The sequence below is a fragment of the Psammomys obesus genome, unplaced genomic scaffold (assembly GCF_907164565.1).
Source record: "Psammomys obesus unplaced genomic scaffold, mPsaObe1.curated_primary_1811, whole genome shotgun sequence".
Lineage (NCBI taxonomy): Eukaryota > Metazoa > Chordata > Mammalia > Rodentia > Muridae > Psammomys > Psammomys obesus.
This window is the reverse complement of record NW_026596166.1, coordinates 8,891,884-8,914,982: the sequence shown is the minus strand read 5'-3', so window position 1 is coordinate 8,914,982 and position 23,099 is coordinate 8,891,884. Positions and strand designations below refer to the sequence as shown.

Sequence of the window (23,099 nt, the reverse complement as noted above, 5' to 3'; positions counted from 1 at the left end):
AATAAATAAACAAACAAACCCTAGGCTGGGAGAGAGTAAGGCACGGCTTGTCCAGTAACTAGCTTTCGTGATGTCCCTGCATCCCGGCCTTTGCGGTCCCTTTGCCTGAGGTGCTCCAGGCTGGTACACATCATTGTTCCTCCAGCACCTGCTTCGTTTCACATCTTTGCTCAGCCCCCCTTCTGAACACAGCACACATTAAGTTTGTGTTTCAATGCTTCGCCTTTCTCCAACTCCTCCTCCTCCTTTCCATCTGTAGCTCTTACTATCCTCTAACACACAGTTTTGCTTATTGAGCACTAGGTGCTGGATAAATACTTGTTAAATGAATACCCACGTCGCCAATAGCAAAATCCCTCATGCTGTTTCTATGGAAACACCTGTGCCACCTTTTGAAACAATTCACTCTTTCGTAGTTTTGACAGACATAGATGCGTCTCTAACGGACATGAGTCTAAATATGTGGTGCACAGGTACAGTGTGGAAGGAACGGCAGACGCGGCCTCTTACTGCTCTTGAGTGATCTCTGAGGATCAACGTGGTAGAAATTGAAATGACATACATAATATTTTAACTTCAATTGTTAAATTTAGCACAGTTTTGTTTTAATCTGTGGGAGAGGTATTGCTCAGCCGGGGAGATCCAGAGCCATCTGTTGTCATATTTTCCATTCTAAGTTCATAATCAACATCTTCCCAGTGAAAGGCAGAAATATGCTTAACACTTTCCAAATTCAAAGACCGGTCACTGTGTTTTACAGTGCCATTTAACTTGAAAGCAAGAAACCTTGCCCCTTCCTGTTGTTCAGAGTAACTGCCTCACTCAGATGAGTTCATACTGCCATCTAGAGGTCATGTTTGCACACTACACAAGAGCTGTGGTGTGTTTCAGAGCCTGTCAAAGCGATTAAAATTATCTGAAACATTTATATATTAAGGTTTCAAAAGAGGGGGAAAATGTGGGTTTTTTTTTTCAATCAAAATTGAATTTGGACCAGTAAATATCAGCAGGCACAGTGCTCTCTCTTGTTCCTAGTCCCATGTTACTATAAAATATCAAAACGTTTGATATTAAAATGTTAAGATATTACAAGAACTGCTTATATTTCACGTCTTCTTGTTTTCTTCCGTTACCAACTCATCAGCTGAGCCTGGAGTTCTTGTCACCCTGACACAAACTTGTCACCTTTGAGCAGGGAACCTCAAGTGAAGAATTGCCTCTATCAGATTGGCCTGGGGCATGTCTGTGGACCACTTTCTTGATTGCTAGTTAATGTCGGAGGCCCAGCCCACTATGGAAAAAGAAGAGGGTCCTGGGCTGGGTACAAAAGCAACATGAACAAGCCCTGGGGAGCAAGCCAGTAAGCAGCCTTCCACTGTGATCTTTGCTTTAGTTCCTGGCTCTGGGCTCCGGAGTTGAGTTTTTGTCTCTGCTTCCTTGACGATGGGCTGTTACTTGTATCCTGAAATGGGCATTTCCTCTTAACTTGTTTTGGGGCATGGTTTTTTTTTTTTTTTTTGCAACAGAGATGCAAACTAGGACATCAACTCAACGGTGGATGAAGCTAAGAGAGCCGCTACCTGTCTACCAATTCGGGAGAGAACAGAAGAGCTCTTAAGGCTAAAACTGGCTGCTTTTCATTACTGTGTGTTCGTTTTCCCACCAGTGTGCTCACATCCTACCAAAGTAACTTTTAAAAACAGCGTTTATTTTGAATGAGGTCACCATGGCAAGAATGAGCCTGGGACTCCTCACACCTCAGAGGACCAGGCTGCAGAGGAGAGGGGATGCTGGGCTCCGCTGGCTTTCCCCTCCTTTCCTCTGTGTTTAGTCTAGGACGCTAGTTCATGGGTGCTGCTGCCTGCATTCAGGGTGACTCGTCCTTTCTTCACTAAGCCTCTCTGGAAACACCCTCACAGATACCTCCGGAGGGGTATTTCCCGGGTGATTCTAAATCCAGCCCAGTTGACAAAGGAGATTAACTACGACAGGCATTTTCTGTGAACCAAGTGAGGACGCTTACGTCTGTGCATTTTGTGTATTTTCTCCTGGGCAATGTAACCCAATGTCGCAGCACCACAATTACATGAGAAACAGGTGTGGTGTGGTAGACGGGAGAGAAATCATGGAGCTGAAAACCTTAGCCTCTCTTACCTGCTGTAATTGTAATCCTCATACACATCATCTAGCCTTAGACACACAGACACACACACAGCCTCCTAGGCTTTTGTTTCATTCTTCAAAAAATGCTGAGATCATTAAAAAAAAAAAAACTAACTCGATGCTTTCAGTGATTTAGCTTTTTTTTTTTTTTTTTCCCTCCTTTTTTGCCCAGACAGTCCCAATTTTCTGTTGGCTCTAAAAATAACCACTCAAGTATGCCTTGCACAGTGCAGTCAGAGTCAGAGCCTGGCTGAGCTATGTATTTCTTATGTTAAGAAGCCCAGACTGTTAACTACAGCCCTCCCTTAACTGCGTAACTGTAGACAAGTTATTTACCGGTGACACTGGGAGCCGAATGATACCGAACACACACGACGTGACAGTGATGAGTGGACCGCACTAGGGGAACCCTGCGTTCTGCTAAGATAGTGGGGGCCGCTTAGTAAGGGGAGCTAGTTACAGATTTGTAGAAAGGAGCTATTTAAAGAGTTGGAAGTATCCCAACGCTGAGAAAGCAAGGGGGTAATTACCACTTCAAGGGCAAAGGGAGGAAGGAGAGAGTAGATTGTTAACCCCTGAGAGAGCAGTTGTGGTTAAGAGTTGTGCTTGTGGTTGAAGTGGTAGCGGTCATGTTTGTAGTCTGGCTGTGCTGTGGTTACCATTGTGGTGGTTTTGGCTGTAATAGGCGTGTTGTGGCTGTCGCTGTAGTTGTAAGGGACAACCATTGACAGATACAGCTATAAAACAATACTGGAGTCCCAGCACAGGTGAAGCTGAAGAATCAAGCACTACGACATTCCTCTTTCCCCGCCCCCCAATCTTCTTCCCCGTGATTCCCATTCACCAAACCAAGACCGAAGAGGAAGTGCCGGAGAGCCCAGCAAGGGCAGCATGCTGAGGAGCAGAGCAGCAAAAATGGTGCAGGCAGGAGCCAGAGCTGATGTCCGCGCTCATCCGGGATGAGCAGTGCTTACTCCTTCCTCAGGAGATGAAAATCCTTCGCTCCTGCAGCGATACCATGGATAAGAGAGGAAACACACAAACTACACTTCTCTATGGCGCCATTGAGCTTTGTATGGGACAACGAAGGCTCGATGGATGGACGCCCAAGAAGAATGAGCCCTTCATCGGTCTGCAAAGCTCTACAGTGTCTCACCCTGAGGCCGACGTCGATGTGGCTGTCTGAGAACAGGGCCTGACACAGATGAAGACACACAAGCACGGGAGAAAACAATGGATGCCCTAAAATCAGGAGGGTGGAAGGACTGGGCTGAGGAGTCCACCTCTAAGCTGAAATGGTGCTTGTGATCTTTCAGCCCTGACCAGCAATCATAAGGCTTTGACTGGCAGCCTCGGAAAGGGAAGCCACCCTCCCCCGAACTGGTCCTGGGACCCAGCCTGTGAACTGTCAGTTGCAGTTGCAAACGGTTGCAGTAAAGGGCCCAGCACCCTCCCCACCCCAAGCCAGCCATGCTCAGAACAGTTTTCAGTTCTAACTGTATTCTAAGTCTCATTTAAAGGTCTCCTTAGTAGGCAGTCTAGGCTGAAGTCTAGGCTGAAGGGAGCAAAAGATGTTTCAGGCTAATGTTGACCAAAGAGATCAGGTGGTTACATTTGTGTCTAATAATATTGACCCGGTGTTAAAAAAAAAAAATGTCATAAAGGCAAAGAAGGTCATTAAAGGGGTCAACTCATCAAAAGGATGTAACAGTTATAAATACGCTCAATACTGGAGTGCCTGAGGGTGTAATGCAATAGTAGGGAGCATGAGAAAAGAATGGCAAAGACAATAAGGAGTCTGTGATCCCTCTTTTGATGGTGGACAGTTAAAGCAGCCAAATAAGTCAATAAAGAAGTACTGGACTTGAATCGCATATTCACCAAATAGATCAAACAGACTAGAATGTTCCATCAACAGCAGAGGTCCAAACAGAACACCCCGCAGACCAGACATACATTAGGACTCAAAACAAATCTCAAGAAGCTGAAAAAGTTCACAATCATATCCAGTACAAAAATCAAAATCTTAAAAGCAAGAGATTCTTATAAACTAACAAATATGTGCATTTTAAACCCATGCTCCTAAACAGACAGTGAGTTCAAGAAATCATATATATTTTTTAATCTTAGGAAGGACACAAAGAAAGAGAGTGACATCTACTGGGGAACTTGAAAGTCAAAAGAGGAGAACGTAGAATGCAAGGTCAAAAGCCCAGAGCCAGGAGCACCACATCTGGAATGATTCTCTTTCCAACTTCACCTTTCTGAAGTCTGAGGACAGTGGAAGAGGAGAATCGCAAGACACTGAAAGCCTCCCAGTCCAACTACCCCAATGTTTGAATCCTTCTAAACTTTCCCTGTGCGGGATTATCTTCCACTCTGTCTGAAAAAAATTCTACAAAAAGGCCTACCACGCATGAAGCCCTGGGCTTGATCCCCAGTAGCATATAAAGTCATGCATGGAGGATGAGGAGTCCAAGACTATCTTTGTCCTCATAGCACATAGGAGGCCAGCATGGGCTACATGATACTCTGCCTTACAAAAAAAGGAAGGAAAAAAAGGACAAAGGGAGGAAGGGAGAAAGTGAGAGAGTGTGTGTGTGTTAAGAAAAATAAGCTCGTTTTTATAGTATCAAAAATAGTAAAAAACAAAACAAAACAAAAAAAAACAAGGATCTATCAATTGAAAGCCCTTAAACACTGATTAAAATGAGCTGAAGGAGACACAAATAAGTGGGAAGACAGCTCAAGCTCATAGCACTCAGAGAACTTTAGGTTTAATACAAGCAAAATCTCAATAACATTTATAGTGAAAGTTTCTTGATATTCGTAAGGAAACATAAAAGAGACTGGATAGCCAAACAGTTCTTCAAAAGAACAACAAATGCCATTAAGCTCTGAAAAAAATGAACAAGACCTTGTTAAAGTTAAAGATATCTCGCTTCCTATTTTGTAATTATCTCACAAAGCTATCATAATCAAAAAACCATGGTACTGGCATAAAAACAGACATACAGACTAGTGAAATTGAATAAAGAACCCCCAAACGAATCCAAACATACAGCCAAAAATCTTGATAAAACAACTCTGGGGACAGATGAGCAATGGCAGGCTTCCGTGAGTGGTGCAGGGAAAATGGGATTTCAAAGGCTAACGAATGAAACTGGACGGGTGTACCATATCTCACAAACACCAACCAGGCATGGAGAAAGGCCTAAAGGCAAGACCGGAAATCCCCGCTCCTAAAAGGTGAAAATAGTGAAGCTTCTGTCATTGGCCCTGGTAACGTTTCTCCAGGCTGCTGCACCAAAGCTCAGACCATAAAAAGCAAAAAGTAAATAGAAGGGACAATATAAAATGGAAATACTTCTGCATAACAAAAGCAACAGTCAACAAATGCGACAGCATCCATGGATTCAGAAAAAAATATTTGTCAGTCCTGTGCCTGATAAAGGGGTGTTGTCCACACTTTATAAATAACTCTTACAACCCATTACTAGAAAAACAAATCTTCTGAATTTTTAATGGACTAAAGACCTGACGAGGCATTTTTCTAAAAGTGGCATACAAACAGGCCTATACATTTTTTCCCCTGTATCTTCTGGGAAATTCAAGCCAAATCACTGTGAGAGCACCACTTTATACCTAGTAAGATGGTTATATTCACAAAACAAAACAAAACAAAAAAATCCCAAATGTTGGGGAGGATGGAGGGAAGAGGACTCTCCTCGCTTTCTCCCTTCCTCCCTTTGTCCTGCTTAAAAAAAAAAAAAATGCAGCTTGGTAGAACTATTAGAGAAAACAGCATGGGGCCAAACCCCCTCCTGAAGAATTGGCAGTACAATTCCTGTATGTCCAGAAGAGGGGACTTCTGGGTATATTATATACATCCCTAGTACCTGTGATGTGGGAAGAATGTGTCTGTTGATGGACACATGGATACAATTTGGAACATACTGACAGTGGAGTGTAATTCAGCCCTTACATCCTTGCCATTTGTCACAACATAGATGAGCCTGGAGGACATTAGGCTAAAATAAACAGTCCAGCTACAGAAAGAAAGACAATGCATGATCTCATTTATGTGCGACTTTTTTGTTTTTGCAAAATATATATACATATATACATACATATATATTCATATATATATATATAGAGAGAGAGAGAGAGAGAGAGAGGGAGATAGAGAGAGAGAGACTAAAACAGTGGTGACTGGGGGTTGAAGACGAGCAATTAAACGGCAGGTACAAATCAGAGGATCCACAACAGCAGACACAAAGAGGCGAAGCCTAAACCGATGTACAGCTTGGGGATACACGTCACGTTTGAAATTCATTTGAAACCAGTGTATTTTCACTGCTCGCGGCAGGAAACAAAAAGAGTAGCTGTGTGATCTATGACCGTGCTAATGTGCCTCACTGTGGTAACCTTTTCCTTATCTCTGTAGAGGCCTCCTGTGTTACCTTAAATAAACATAATCAAACTTCCTTTCCCCCCACCCACTTCTTTTCTTTCTGTTTTTCCCCAAAAGCCTTCTCTCCCAAGGGCTTTTTAAGTGTTGGTGCCTCTGTCTTAAAACTGTCACCCTCTCAAGAGGAGAAAGCCCCAAAACGTGGCAGACACTGTCTAGACCCTGAACTGTGGATCACACAAAAATATGTAGGCGGTAGCTTTTCTGCAATACGTGACACAATCCACTCATCATTTTAGCTTTTAGAACTGGAGGGGCTGTTGGGAGGATGACTAATCTCTCTATCCATCCAAAATCCCACAGACTCACAGCAGTTCCACGAACCGCTCTGGGCAGGCCCTTGCTCTCCCTGTCCATTATTAAACACTGACTCCATCAGCCCGTCCTCTAGTCTATCCTGCTGCCCACAGACCTGAAACACCATGACATCCTCTGAATGTCCTCTGTCCTGGGCTCTTGCAGCCGAGCCTCCTCTAGTATGCACTGTTTCCCATGCGGCCTTCTCACCACGGTTGCCACTGCTGTGGCCACTAAACCATCTGAACCTCACACCTTATCTCCTGGTCTCCTGAGCTGTGTCCCACCTTTCCCGTCTGCTCCAGCCGTGACATCTTCTTCAGCCCCAGGACTCAAGCCACCGCCATCTTCTACTGATGTGGCCTGTGGTTCTCTCCAGCTAGCACCCAGGCTCCTTCTCTGCTTCCACAGCAACATGCTCCTCACTCGGGGACGCTGTGGCCACATTGAGATGAGGGCACCAGACAACATGCAGTGAATGTTCTGTGCCTGGCAGAGCTTCCAAACAAAGATGCTAAACTCATCTGGCTTGTCTCGTGATTTCCTTACAGTATTTACGACTTAGAGACATTATTATGTTTGAATGTTGAATATCCAATTTGCCAAATGACTTGAGAGAATTATTATAATGGAATTGCTTGTCTGCACAATGGCAATGTTCTAGCTATTGTGCAGAGCTGATTAAGTGGTGCATGTAAAGTACTTAGCATGGGACCAGTGAATTTCTGTTGTTCAAAATATGTATAGCGTGTCACTGACAAGGATTAGTCCAGGCTTCTGACCTTTCTCCTCTGGTCTCCACATTTCCTCATATCATCCAGTTTTAGCAACAAGTCCTGTGAAGTGTCTAAGCAGATACATTTTCCTGGGTGTCTAATCAGGTTCTTTTTTAATTTAATTTTTTATTTTGATTTTTTCACAATTTGTTCATTATATATCCCGATTGAAGCCCCCTCTCTCAACTCGTCCCAGCCCCACCCTCCCCTCCCTCTTCCCCCCATTCCCTTCCCCTAGTCCACTGAAAAGGGGAGTTCTCCACTATTGCCATCTGCCCATAGCTTGTTAAATCTCATCAGAACTGCTTGGATCCTCTTCCTCTGTGGCCTGGGAAGGTTGCATTGCCAGAAGCAAGGGATCAAAGATCAGGCAACAGAGTTCATGACAGAGGCAGCCGTTGCTTCCCTTACTAGGGTACCCACATGGAGACTGAGCTTCCAAATGGCTACATCTGAGCAAGGGTCTAGGTCCTATTCATGCATGGTCCTTGGTTGATGCATCAGTCTCTGCAGGAACCCCTGGGCTCAGATTTTTTTAGCTTTGTTAGTTTCCTTGTGGGGCTCCTGTCCCCTCCATGTCCTTCTATCCACCCCTCCTCCAGTCTTCTTCCATAAGACTCCCTGGGCTCTGCCCAAAGTTAGGTTGTGAGTCTCAGCATCTGCTTCAATTCTCTGTTGGGTGGAGTCTTTCAGAGGACCCTCTATAGTAGGCTCCCATCCTGTTTCCTGTATTCCACCACTTCTGGTGTCTATCCTGTTTGCCATTCTGAATGAGATTTAAGCATCCTCCCTAAGGTCCTCCTTAGTGTTTAGCTTCCTTAGGTTTGTAGATTTTAGTATGGCTATCTTATATCATATGGTTAATATCTACTCATAAGTGAGTCAGCTATTAAAAGCCAGGAATTCATGAAATTTGCAGGCAAATGGATGGAACTAGAAAAGAACAGCCTGAGTGAGGTAACCCAGAAACAGAAAGACAGGCATGCTAAACATTCTAATCAGGTTCTTAATCCTCCACCATAGCCAGGCGATTCTGACCGTTTTGGTTTCTCTTCAGGAAGAACCCTGTTAGGTGGGATTTACCCAGAAGCCCCTTATTCATTTTCCCCTCGCTGATACCCACACATGCTCCTTAGCTGTACATTCTCCTAGACCAGGCAGTTTGGACAGCTGAGCCCACTCTCTCCCCCACGGTAAGTCCCATCACAGTAGTACTTGTAGTTTGTGCAATGGTCCCAAATGATGGCTTCCTCACCAGGTTTTAACAATTACCACTGGATTTTTTTTTAAACACTACAAAAATAAGCATTTGATAATTTGCATTTGATGCTTGTTAACGTCATTGAGATGCTGACTGTATGTCTTTCATGCTACTTACCATGTTTGGAACTGCCATGAGGCTTATATTCTCAATGTAAGTATTGGATCAGAAAACATTAAAATATTTACTACAGCTAAGACAGACTTCTTTAAATGATGAAACAAAGGGCTGATGCAATGTCTCAGCTTTCAAGAGTGCATGCTTGCTGCTCTTGTAGAAGACCAAAGTTCATTTCCCAGCATGTGCATTGGGTGGCTCACAACTACCTAGAATTCCAGCTACGGTGCATCTGACATCATCTCCTGACCTCCACAGGCACCTGCAGACATATGCTCATAAACATAATATTTTTTAAAAAATACAATTTTTAATCAAGAGCTTATGTTTATTGAAAAAAAAAGTGAAAAGATGAGCCACAACTGGTGTTAGCATTAGGATATGAAGTCTACCACAGGAAAGTTTTGTCCCTAGCTGGAAAAGCTAGTCACTGAGGAGGTCTCAGGTCACAGGGCCTCTGCTTGACAGAGTCATAGTATGAAGGCCTTATTGGGAGGTCATGGTCACTAGTGGACACTGTGGTAACTGGTGTTGACTAGAGGTGATGGAACTGGTGAGAGAAAAGAAATCTCTAGAGAGTGACCTGGAAAGAAGTACCTCATCCTAGCCTCTTACTGTTCTTCCTCCCCCTCTCCCCCTCTGCTTCCCTGTTGCCCTCAGGTGAATAAATATTCCCTGCTGTGACCCTTTCCCATAATGATTCTGCCTTGCCACAGGCTTAAAAGCAACAGAGCCAATCAACCATGGAATAAAATCTCTAAAATTATGTGCCAAAGTGAATATTTTTCTCTTTGTAATGATCTCTCAGAGGTGTTTTTTTATAGCCATGAAAATTCTACATGAGGAGTGAGAAATGGTTTTTATAACAAATCCAAGAGATTACCATTCAGAATTTATTGAAAAGAATGTAGCTGGGCATAATGGTGCATGCTTTTAATTTTAGCATTCAGGAGGCAGAGGCAGACAGATCTCTGCATTTGAGGCCAGCCTGGTCTAACAGCAAGCTCCAGGCCAGCCAGGGCTACATGGTCAGACTCCGTCTCAAAATAAAAAATCAGGGGTGGGATTTGCCTATAGTCATATTCCCAGCTACTGAGATTGAGGCAGGAGAATGTCTTAAGCCCAGGAGCTCAAGAACTGCCTGAGTGATTCATTGATATAGCATCTCTTTAAAAATAAAAAGATAGCCAGAAATATCTCAGTCCCAAGTGCCATCAACGGCAAGCAGTTCTGTGTCACTTAATACACAGTGGATGCACAAAAGTACTTAAAGCTGACAGAGTCAAGTACAAGTGAGGAGTTATGAAAACTCACACGCACCTCTGTTAAGAGCAGAATCTGGGCAAGCAGTGTGGGGAAATGGACTGGGCGTCTCGTCTCTGCAGGATGACAGTGGATGACAGGCACCCCTGCAGAGCCAGCAGGATGGAGCTGGAAAGGCAAGCGGTCCACCTCCATGTCCTCCTACCAACCCTACTCCATCAATCGCACAGTGGGGTCAAGAGAGTTTCTTTAATTTCTGTGATTACATACATTATTTTCATGTCAAATATTACAACATCACAGGTCTTTTTTTTTTTTAATGAAAGGTTTGATGAGGATGTTTGAGATTTTGTGGTTTTAATTGTCTATTGCATTTCAAAGCAAAATGTAATTACAAAGGTTTGGAGCAGTTGTGACTGTGACCCCATGGCAGGCTAATGTGGGGATGTTTCTTTTATATCATTGTTTCCCGTATTAAAAAAATAAAATAGAGAAAAATGAGCTTAAGTTACGGTTTAATAGTTCATGTAGAGTAAACCAAACTATGAAAACATTTACCAGGTGAAACTCCCTTCATAATAGAACATTTTTTTTAAATGATCATTCTTTCACTTTATATTTTTTAACTTTTGCAAGCAAACAAACAGAACAGCGTCCCAAGTAAGAACAAAGACACAGCCGGCTGTTAAGGAGAGGACAGAATTTGGTGAGTAATTCCTAGAAGAATTTATATGAAATTGCAAACATGAAATCACATGGAAGTTAGCGCTGGATGACTTTTCCTTCTGATCCCTGTCCACTTACACATCTGTGTAAGCCCACGAAAAGGTTCGAGTTTAGACTCCAGTCGCTGCCAACAGCTATTAAAGCCCAAGTGAAAATTAGCAGGGGCACTTCTAAAACAAATATCATATTTAATGAGAAGAAAGATTGTGCTTGTGGTTTATTAATTCAGATTTTTCATGAGCTAGCAACTGGTTAGGATTTTCAAAATATTTTCAGCCCCCATTCTACTCTAATAAATGATGGCGTTATACAGTTATATTTGTATTTAAAAGATTGTTGATGTTGCCTGCTTTTCGATCTCTTCCCTCTGGTGAGGCTGCTTTGCCCGGCCTCAGGGGATGAGGAAGCACTTGGTCCTGATGTGGCTTGATGTGTTGGGGTGGGTTGGTAGGGTAGGGAGTTCCCCTTTGCTGAGGAGTAGGGGAGAGATGATGGGGGAGGAGGGAAGAAGGGTGGGATGGGAAGGAGAGGAGGGAGGGGGCTACAATTGGGATGTAAAGTGAATAAATAAAATATTTATTAATTAATTATAAAAATATTGTAGGGCTGGTGAGATGATCCTTGTTAAAGGGACTAGCCAGCAAGCCTGATGACCTAAGTTCAGTCCCCAGGACCCACATAGCAGAGGGAAAAAACCTGACTCTCACAAGTCATAATCTGGCTTTCACATGCACACGGTAGTAGCACACAATAGTTAAATAAACAAAAATCACATACGTCCCTAAATGTAATAACAATTTTTAATGAAACAAAATACTGTTGATTCTGTGGTTTGCGTGCTAAGTCTCTCCTGCGAATAATATTCGTAGACATATCTTGTCTATCTGTCTCTCCGTAGATAAAGATCACTGCTTGCAGCAGAATGAAGACAAGAAGCTTAGTTACTAGGAAGAATAAGAACATCTAAATCTTAATTTATATCTAAAAAAAACAAACAAATTAAAGGAGAGAATTTTAATTAAGGCAGGAGAGAAGAAGGGAAGTGGAGGAAGGGAGAGAAGAAGGGAGGGAGGGTTAATATCCACCCAAGGGCATCGGCGATGCTGTCCGTTCACCCTTTGCTGTGCTGGCTCCTGCTCTCTGACAGTTATTTTCTAGTGCTTTCAACTGAAGCACCTGTTTGTGAACCTGTTTGTGAAACTCCATGGCTCACCTGTTACTTCATTTCTTCAAGCATTTGTCACATCTCATATTTGAAGTGAGCCCTTCTGTCTTGCCCTCACTATATCCAAAGTTAGAACATTCTTCTCTTTTGTCATTTGCACCCTCCCTCCCTTAATTGTGAGTCCATCTGGCTGTCCGAAAGGACACCATGGTTAAGTACCATCTGGAAGTTCAGGACACCAACTTGTAAGCCAATCATCTTCTTCCATCCAGAGACATTCTGAGACCTCCAGCTACAAGAGAAAATATGCATGCTTCCTTTCTACAAGCTGAACTTTCCATTCATCACCCAACATTTTACTAAGCAGTTCATGCTTTTTAATGGTACAATCCAAGCTTTCACAATGTAATATACTTGCTCATCATTCAGGCTTAGTGTATGTCCCTATGAGTATCATGGGAAATATGGCTGAGGCAACAGAAAAAAGGGATAGAAGACAATTTATGCACAGAGAATAGAGTTGTATGGGATATGGGGCAGAGGGGAAGAGATCACCAAAATCACCAAACCAGTACTAAAAGGAACCTGGTTTTAGGTTTCCTCTATAGCATCTCAGATAAGACAGGCATTACGCCAAAGGCTTTTCCTATAGGATGTAGCTGTTTAAATGGGCACTGTGGTTTGAATATGCTTTGGACATTCCTTTCTCAGCCTGTGGTGCTACTCTGAAGGCTGTGGAACTTCCAGGAAGTGTGATCTGGAGGGTCAGTAGGCCCCTGGAGACAAACCTGTGAAGGTTGCAGCTGCCCCAGGTTCTGACCTAGCTCTTGGTGCTTCTTGGTCTACTGAGACATGAACAAGCCCACCACCCCATGCCTGCTGACAACAGCTTGGGTCACCACACTGCCTTCCCTGCAAAACTGGCCTTGAAATCTCCTGGAAGCCACGGCCAAACTTTTGTCTGTTGGATATGTTGCAAACATAACCAATACAAAGGAATAGTTCGTAAATGTTCTGAGAAGTTGTAGTGCTTATGTAATGTGTCTGTTATAATCATTATGCCGGACTGTAGGATTTTTGGTAGTTTCTAAATTTCATGTGTGATTTAGCTGATGTTTAAGTAAACTTAGTAAGGAAAACGCTTCGGCCTAGAAAGTCTAAATTGATATAAAAATCTTTATTTGAAAATTGCTTTATAAAAGTTTTATAGGCTTTGTTATAACCCCAGGATTTAAAAACAGAGACTTATGACCATGTATGGAGACATTCTAACCTACTACTGACAAATGCACTTGTAGAAAGATCAAGAAGAAATAGGGAAAAAAATGGAATAAATGGAGAATTGACATTTAGTATATAATTTGGAACTTCTGAGGAACTTTGAGATAAGAGGAAATTGATATTGATACTTTCATTCTCTGTGTTAACAGCTTTTGTTTGATTTCCTGGAGTAGTGGCCAATCCGGAACATTGTATATCTTTGATATGGTTTTTTATGTTATCTAGTTCAGTGACAGGACCCTGTGTGGCGCATATCTCTGAAGTCCACGATAACACATACTATTGTGGCTGTGTGCAGCTTTTGAAAGACAAGCTCCATGAGTTCTCATTTCTGGAACAGTCAGACCTTTGACGAGAGCTGATGTCTAGACACAGCAAACTGGCCTTGTGACATCTCTTCCAGACCAGTAGTCATGAGTCCAGAGAAGAGTCCTGCTCAGTTACCAGTTTCCACTGGAAGAGCCATTGGCAAGTGCAAGCTGGTCCACGAGATTCACTCAAGGCCCACTTCCTGGTGGCAGGGAGATCCAGCAGGTGCCTGGGGCTGCCTCTGCATCTTCTCTTCCTGGGACCACGGAATTGCCAGGAACGGGCTGCCCATTCCTGCTGTCTCTGCCTCACTTGGCCTCACTAAGTGTTAATAGTTTCCCAAGCAGCATCTTCTAACCCTATATACTGGAGGACCTTATTATAAACTGTGTCTTTAAATAATTTCTTGCCTTTACCAGTGTTAAGAGCACTGTGAGACCTTGGCGTAACCCTAACCAAGCAAGTCAAAGACTTGTATGAAAAAAATTTCAAGTCTCTGAAGAAAGAATTAGAGGAAGATATGAGAAGATGGAAAGATCTCCCATGCTCATGGCTTGGCAGGATTAACATAGTAAAAATGGCCATCTTACCAAAAGCAATCTACAGATTTCATGCAATTCCCATCAAATTGCCAACACAATTCTTTACAGACCTGGAAAGAAAAATTCTCAACTTCGTATTGAATAACAAGAAACCGAGAATTGCTAAAACAATCCTCTACAATAAAAGATCTTCTGGAGGTATCTCCATCCCTGATCTCAAGCTGTACTATAGAGCAACAGTTATAAAAACTGCATGGTACTGGCATAGAAACAGAATGGTGGATCAATGGAATCGAACAGAAGACCCAGAAATAAACCCACACACTTACGGACACCTAATTTTTGACAAAGATGCCAAAACCATACAATGGAAAAAAGATAGCATCTTTAACAAATGGTGCTGGTCCAACTGGATGTCTACATGTAGAAAAATGAAAATAGATCCATACTTATCACCCTGCACAAAACTGAAGTCCAAGTGGATCAAAGACCTCAACATAAAACCAGACACATTAAATCGGCTAGAAAAAAAAGTGGGGAATACCCTAGAACTCATTGGTACAGGAGAAAACTTCCTGAACAGAACACCAACAGCACAGGCTCTAAGAGCAACAATCAATAAATGGGACCTCATGAAATTGAAAAGCTTCTGTAAAGCAAAGGACACCGTCATCAAAACAAAGCGACTGCCTACAGATTGGGAAAGAATCATCACCAACCCTCTATCTGACAGAGGACTCATATCCAATATATATAAAGAACTAAACAAGCTGAAAAGCAACAAACCAAGTAATCCACTTAAAAAATGGGGAACAGAGCTAAAGAGAGAATTCTCTGCAGAGGAATATCGAATGGCAGAGAAGCACTTACAGAAATGCTCAACCTCGTTAGCCATTAGGGAAATGCAAATCAAAACAACCCTGAGATTTCACCTTACACCCATCAGAATGGCCAAGATGAAAAACTCAAGGGACAACACATGCTGGAGAGGTTGTGGAGAAAGGGGAACCCTTCTCCACTGCTGGTGGGAATGTAAACTGGTACAACCACTCTGGAAATCAATCTGGCGCTTTCTCAGACAACTAGGAATAGCGCTTCCTCAAGATCCAGCCATACCACTCCTAGGCATATACCCAAAAGAGGCGCAAGTACACAAAAAGGACATTTGTTCAACCATGTTTGTAGCAGCTTTATTTGTAATAGCCAGAGGCTGGAAACAACCCAGATGTCCCTCAACTGAAGAATGGATGCAGAAACTGTGGTACATCTATACAATGGAGTATTACTCAGCAATGAAAAATAAGGAAATCATGAAATTTGCAGGTAAATGGTGGGACCTGGAAAGGATCATCCTGAGTGAGTTGACCCAGAAGCAAAAAGACACTCACGGTATATACTCACTCATATAAACATACAATATAGAATAAACCCACTAAAAGCTGTACATCTAAACAAACTAAGCAAAAGAGAGGACCCTAACTAAAATGTTCAATCCCCATCCTGAAAGGCAAAGAGGATGGACATCAGAAGAAAACGAAAATAGGAAACAACCTTGGAACCCGCTACAGAGGGCCTCTGAAAGCCAGAAGAAAACAGGAAACAACCTTGAAACCTGCCACAAAGGGCCTCTGAAAGCCTCTGCAGTATAGACTGTCAAAGCAGATGCTGAGCCTGATGGCCAACTGATGGGCAGAGTGAATGGAATTTTATGTAAGAAGTGGGAAATAGTAAGAGCTGGAGGGAACGGGAACTCCACAAGCAGAGCAACAGAACAAGATAATTTGAACACAGGGAACTTCCCAGAGACTCATACTCCAACCAAGGACTATTCGTGGAGATGACCTGGAACCCCTGCACAGGTGTAGCCCATGGCAGTTCAGTGTCCAAGTGGGTTACATAGTAATGGGAAGAGGGACTGCCTCTGACATAATCTGATTGGCCTGCTCGTTGATCACTTCCCCCTGAGGGGGGAGCAGCCTTACCAGGCCACAGTAGAGGACAATGCAGCCACTTTTGATGAGGACTGATAGACTAAGATCAGAAAGAAGAGGAGAACCTCCCCTATCAGTGGACTTGGGGAGTGGCATGCATGCAGAAAGGGGAGGGAGGGTGGGATCGGCAGGGGAGGAGGGAGGGGCTTATGGGGAGATACAAAATGAATAAAGTGTAATTAATAAAAAAAAAGAGCACTGTGAGGTAAAAGAGTACAGATGCTAGAAGACTTACATCCAACAAAAACCTTTCCCCCTAGAAGGCCTAGGTGCTCAGTTCTCTTAAACTTACATTGTAGAGTGACTCAGAGAAGCAAATAAAATGCTTATAAAACTGCATTTAAACTGTAATATTCCATAGATATATTAAGCAGTTAAGCAATTGTACTTATTAAGCAATATTACTGTTTCTCTGAAAAAGAAAATTACAGCATTAGTGTTACTTGGGTCTGAATATGCTATTCTTGACCTAAGGGTTTAAAAAATAGGATGACTACCTAATCACAGTTTGTTGCCACACAGCATTTTCATTAAACAAACTTATGTTTGTTTAATAAGGTTAGATAAGTCATTCTATTCAAGACTTTGTCTTAAGCCCTGGAAACAAGGTATACGTCAGAGTAGTAAACTCTCAATATAGAGTCCTACAGAGAGAATCAGATACATCTTACCTATGCTTAAAATTGCATGTCTGTAATATGTATGCACATCTATAGAGCCACATATAGATGTATGCATCACCATAATTTATTCCCTTTGTCATACGTTCAGCATGAATTTATTAGAGATGTGTGCGTACTCTGTAGAAGGTAAACCCATACATATGGAACCCCAACAGCACACACATCATATAAGAGAACATGCATGATGCAGCCAGTTTATACTTAGGAATTTCCTCCAAGGAAATGACAACATAACCAGGAAAAAGAAAAGTGTTCAGGAACATCACAGAGATACTGTCTCACGCTGCAGGAGAATTGCTGAGCAGAGCGGCACAAGAAAATTCTCCACAGTCTTCAAGTCATTGGGGAAACATGTACCATGATGTGGAAAATTAAGCATCACCTAGTAGAGTTGAAGAAATGGCTTTGTGGATTTTGCTGCAATGTTTGTGAGGGAAAAAAAAAGAAAAGAAATGGAGGATAGGCTTAGCATAGACTTAAACTTGAGTGATATTGTCTGTGTTCTTGAATGAGCCAATCCCTATTATTAACTATTCTGATTTAATTTCTACATGTTTGCTCTCCTGTAGCACAATGGTTTTAAATTTTATTTCTCCACATTGTGAATTTAGAGTTCTTTTGTGAAAACACAAAACATGTGCAAATATGTAAACAAATAATTGATGACTTAAAGTAAATGTGACTGCTCTTTGTCCTTGACTACTAAGTTCAAAAATACTGTATCAGCTCCAGAAAGAGAAATAAAGAACAGAAAGTAAAAGTGAAAGAACAGAGTAAGGAGAAAGAGAGCGGAAAGAGAGAGGGAAGATGGAGGAAAGAGAGAGGGAAGGAAGGAAGCTGGGAGGGCAGGAAAGAGGGAAGGAAGAGAAAGAAAGTAGAAAGAAAGAAAAAAGGAAGGAAGAAAGGAAGAGGGAAAGTCATACCAAAGTCTCACAACTTTTTGTGGCATTTATCCAAGTTCCCTTGGCCACCCATGGTTAATGTTTTAAACATCTTGACAAATAAATTCTGCTTGAGGAGTTCATGCCCATTTGGAGTCATACCTAAACTCACCATATGAAGTCCATAGTTTCCCTTAACTCACAACTAAGCAAGAGAAAGAATTGTTTAAAAAAATTATAAAAATGGGCTTATGGACCATTTTAAGATTACAGTATAAGAGACATTCCCTTCTTCCAGATAGTTGGAACGTATATTTAGTCACAATAAGGAAAAAAATACAGAACTTTCAAAGGATTATGGTCAAATGGTTTTACTACCTTGAATTCCTTTCTCTTAGGGTTTCTATTGCTCTGATAAAACACCATAACCAAAAAGCAGGTTGGGAAGGAAAGGGATTATTTCAGCTTACACTTCCAGATTGTTGTTTATCACCGAAGGAAGTCAGGACAGGAACTCAGACAGGGCAGGATTCTGTAGGAAGGAGCTGATGTAGAGGCCATGGAGGGGCTCCCTACAGTTTGCTCAGCCTGCTTTCATTTAGAACCCAGGACCACGAGCCAGGCGTGGCACCACCCACAGTGGACCGGGCCTTCTCCTATCAATTGCTAACTAAGAAAATCCCTGTTGATGTCCATGGCCTGTGTTACCAGCTAAGGCTTTGCAGATGCTTGTGTCTGTGCAGCAGACTGAAGCCACACTGATGGCCGGGGGCCGCGCTGCTGCCGAAGACTATGATGCTGTCCACGGCCCATACAGCGGCAGAGGGCCATGCTGTTGTCTAGGTTCTGTGCTGTCACCAGAGACTGTGCTGCGGTCTATGGCATGTGCCAGAGACCATATGGACGTCCGCGGTCAGTGCTGTAGCCAGAGACCATGTGAAAGTCCATGATCTGTGCTCCCACAGGGCAAGGAAGCTACTTTTGCAGGTTCACAGCTAGAGATGCTGAGGGTAGCTCCCCACAACTAATGCCTTCCGGTGGAGGTGCAGGTGGGGAAGGACTTGGTTTCCTCTAAGGGGCTGGCCACCAGGAGTCTGAGCACAGTCCAGTGAATATACGGGCAACACAAATTGGACTTGTTTTTGTCGTTGCTGTTGTTTTTGATTCAAATATTCGGTGTATTAAACTAAGGCTAGAGAAACCATAGCATGAAAAAGAACTGCTGTCATTCAGGGCCAAGCTGGTGACTTTATAAATACAGACTCAAAAGACTTCAGACGTGGGAAGGTTCTTAAGTATGAGGAAGTAATACAAGACTGAAAGTGACCACAAGAGTACAAATGTATTTAAATCTCAGACCCGGGGAACGGACTACACACAGCCTTCTGCGGGGAGAGAGACGCCTTAGATGTCCTCACATCTAAGCCCCTTTGGCTTGTTTTCAGGGGTAAGTGGCGCATGAATAGCAGCTCCACGGTTGCTTGGAGGCGTGTCATTTTCACGTCTGTCTGACATTTGCTTCTGAGAAACAGTGCGGTGTATCTCTACTAGAACTGTCTGAAAAGCAGCTTCCACGCTTGCAGCATGTAGAGCAGACGTCTCAGTGAATGGCAAACCATTCTCCGCAAAAGCTCTCGCCTCATCTGCAGAAACTGCCCTGATATGACTGACGTAAGTCACTCTTACTGCCCACAAGCACGTTAAGAATGTTACTGTCGGCATGATCTTCTCAGGTCTTTTAGCCATCGCTCTGCATTTGCGTACATGAGAAGCTTAGCAATGTGCTAAACTAATAAGGCACCTGCTGGTCCAAAATAGCATACAGACATTATAGCCTGTGCTGCTCCTGCCTTGCCAGGTCCCGAATCCGTGCCCTTATTGTTTTCCCATCCACCTGGATATTTCTTGTAGCAAATTCTACTCCGGTGGTACTCTTGCTTTCTAGATTAAACTCATTCCGAGTAAATCGAGACAGGAGGTTACTCTTTCCAATACCAGAAACTCCAACAAGGACAGCTTTAATGAGGTAGTCATATTCGTGCCTGTGGGTGCCTATGGCACGGAACAGGAGCTGAGGGGAAGGAGCGGCAGTGGCAAAGGAGGCAGGACCCGAGGTCATTGCCGCAGGGGTAACCCGGGCATGGGGCTTCTGCTGCCAGACCCTGTTGGTGGCGGATGAGGAGCTTGTGACGGGAGGCCTGCCCCACCCATCCACGTGTCTGCGAGCTCTGCCTGGCTGTGCACTAAAGCAGAAGGAAATCGGGTCTCTGCTGTTACTTTCTCTAGGGCAGAAACCATGGGTCACAGTGACATGCCAAGACTTTTCCTCATGTCACCCCTGAAATCCAAGATGCTTCTTGTTCTTTTGCTGAATGACATGGTTGAGTGTGGTTTCTTAACAGATAGGATCACTTGTTCTCGGAATTTTAGGCGCCCCATTTCCCCTCAATCACTGGAGAGAGGCATCCCCTTTTATTGAGAAAAGCTAGGTCTAAATGAGCTGTGCTTGACAGTAACTGTAATCACACATTAACCTCTTCTGTGTCCGGGAGGAGGAGCATCCAGTGGCATTCTGGAGTCTCCCATGAGAAGCCTGAGGGGCAGAGGCTGGGACCCCAATGTACTCTGCAGGGGCACAAGCCAGCGATTTACCTCCTCCAGCTCAGCCCCTCTTCTGGAGACCAAGCTTCGGATGTGTGAGTGTTAAAACATTTAAGATCAATCTCTTAGGTTAACATGTTTATCTGGAATTTAACTAGAACTTAAAAAAAAAAAAAACCTCAGTGATTCAAAGGCTCAAGGGCACCGTAGCCTTCCAAACACATAATTCTAAGATATTTTATCATCCACTGAGGCACAGAGAAAGTTGCTGATGGAGGAGGAACTTTAGGATGCTCATGGGACACTCCAGAATTGGAAGCAGTAAGAGTGAGTCCAGTATAGCTTATTGCTGAAGAAATGCTCACTATTGGTCTGAAAATAGGCTAATTCGTTTGCTTAACTTGGTGAGCTCGAAGGACTGTCAACCTGGAGATCTTCTCCAGTTCTCCCTGCTCAGCATGGTTCTCCACTCAGCTAAGTGAACCAAACTTTCTTTCTGAGGAGACCTGGCTCTAACAGACAAGGAACACAAAGGATGAGCAAGGTTCCCAGGAAAGTTCTTCAGCAAGACCTCTGGTTTTTATTTAAAGCAGTGTTACCCGCCCAACAGCTTCTTCCATCAAAAACTGGGTGTCGTTTTTGTTACAGTCCAAATGACTAGAAACTCCTAAAGAGGTAACTATTGCAGTCACTATGCCAAAGATTACAAAGGCTTGATACTACCAAAATGTACCGCTATGAAAGTGTACCACTACGAAAACAGATTACAACCAGATGGGTGTGTGTGTGTGTGTGTGTGTGTGTGTGTGTGTGTGTGTGTTAGTTTCTTTCTTTCTTTTTTGGTTTTTCGAGACAGGGTTTCTCTGTGTGGCCTGGACTCACTTTGTAGACCAGGCTGGCCTTGAACTCACAGATATCCGACTGCCTCTGCCTCCTTGAATGCTGGGATCACAGGTATGTGTCACCACGTCCAGCAGTTTCTTTAGGTGTCTTTGTGATGCTATTTCCACTCCATCTGCAATGGAGCCCATGCTGCAGGGAAATGCATTTGCACCCAAGCCACTACACACCAGGTCAGTAGAACACTCACTCGGGAGCAACACATGTGTGTTACTCTCCTTTTCGGGTGCAGCTTGCTTCAGTGTAGCATAGGAATTATAGACTCTGAGGAGACACTACCTTTTCTTAACTACTTTCACCCTTATTCAAAATGTAATCAAACCAGTAACACCACAAAATCTCTACATTAATGAATCTGGGAGAAGGGAAATAGTATTTGAAGAGGATGATCATCTGATCATCTTGGGCATGTGATCAGAAGGCTGGGAAATAAATGATAAGCAACTACGTGTTTTGTGATTTTGTACATGAGCTATGATGTGTGTCTGCTTTAATTAAAATTTTAGGTTTTCCAGACTGAAGCAGTGTAATGAAATATTAACAGAAAATGAGGGGGGGGGAGTCTCACATAGAAACAAATTGCAACCACATTTTTCCCTTTCTCCACTTGCCAAATGCAACGAAAGAGTTTACTTTGAGCCAGATACAAGCGGCAATGGCTTGGGAATATGGATGCAGTTTGTCCTGAATGATGTATTCAGCTGTGGGAACAGTTATAAGAACTTCTATTATAAAAAAATAAAAGAAAGTCATAAGCCAATGCATTTACTAAACAGAACATCATACAGGTGAGGGTAAGCAAAAAAAGGAAACTCCCTGAGAAAGACAAACCCATGCTGAAGAATCTTCAGACCGACTGATTAGAGCTCCTCAATTGTGGAAGTAAAAATAGCCAAAGATAATTTTGACTTTTGATTGGCAACTTTTCAGCTCTCCACAGTTGTGTGTGGGTGACTCCGTGTGGTACCCTAAGCATGATCTATTGGTAAGGATGTCAGGTAAGCAGGTGACTACAAAGCTAGGAAAGCTCTTGCATAGCTCTGGTGCTCTCGGATGACAGCCTTAGCGTTGGAACTGATATGAGCTCATTGTTTTCCAAATGCCCGAGGGAACAGGATGTGAAGGTGATCTGGATGTGACACCTGTCGCCCCATCGATCATTGATCGCTAGGGTTGATTCCACTGATCTGGATGGCTGGATGGTTGTCCTCTTCCTCACTCACCACCCCATGCAATGGCCTCCCAAAGCTGCATGCTGGCTTGAAGAAGATGACCTGCCCTGAATAGAGGGAGGACCAGCCTTTGGTCAAGGCTGTATGAGCAGTTGCGCTCCCCTGCTAGAACCTCCAAACAGTCGCTCAGGAAATGTGTGTTAATCAATCAAGTATTGGTTGGAAATTTGCCCGGTCTCTATATGACTTGGGAAGCTACGTGTCTATGTAAAAGAGAAGTGCATGGGATTGTGCTCCCCTTGCGATTAGCTGCGTTAGCAAGTGTGCATTGGTTTTGACCTTCATTGATGGTGTCTGACAAAACAAAAACAAGGCAGAACTCTCACCGATGTGCCTTTTGTTGCCCATCTCCAAAATAAGAGGCTTTTAAAGGTACCTTCCTGTCAGAAGACTGCCTGCCATTTGCCTAACCCAGGCCTTGGGTCATGCCTGGGTTAGGG

General features: G+C 43.2%; 1 pseudogene; it reads right to left on the bottom strand.

Annotated features, from left to right (window-relative positions):
• Nucleotides 1-19,330: 19,330 nt before the first annotated feature.
• LOC129667645 (ras-related protein Rab-11A-like) lies at nt 19,331-20,045 on the bottom strand (annotated as a pseudogene).
• Between the last annotated feature and the right edge of the window lie 3,054 nt (nt 20,046-23,099).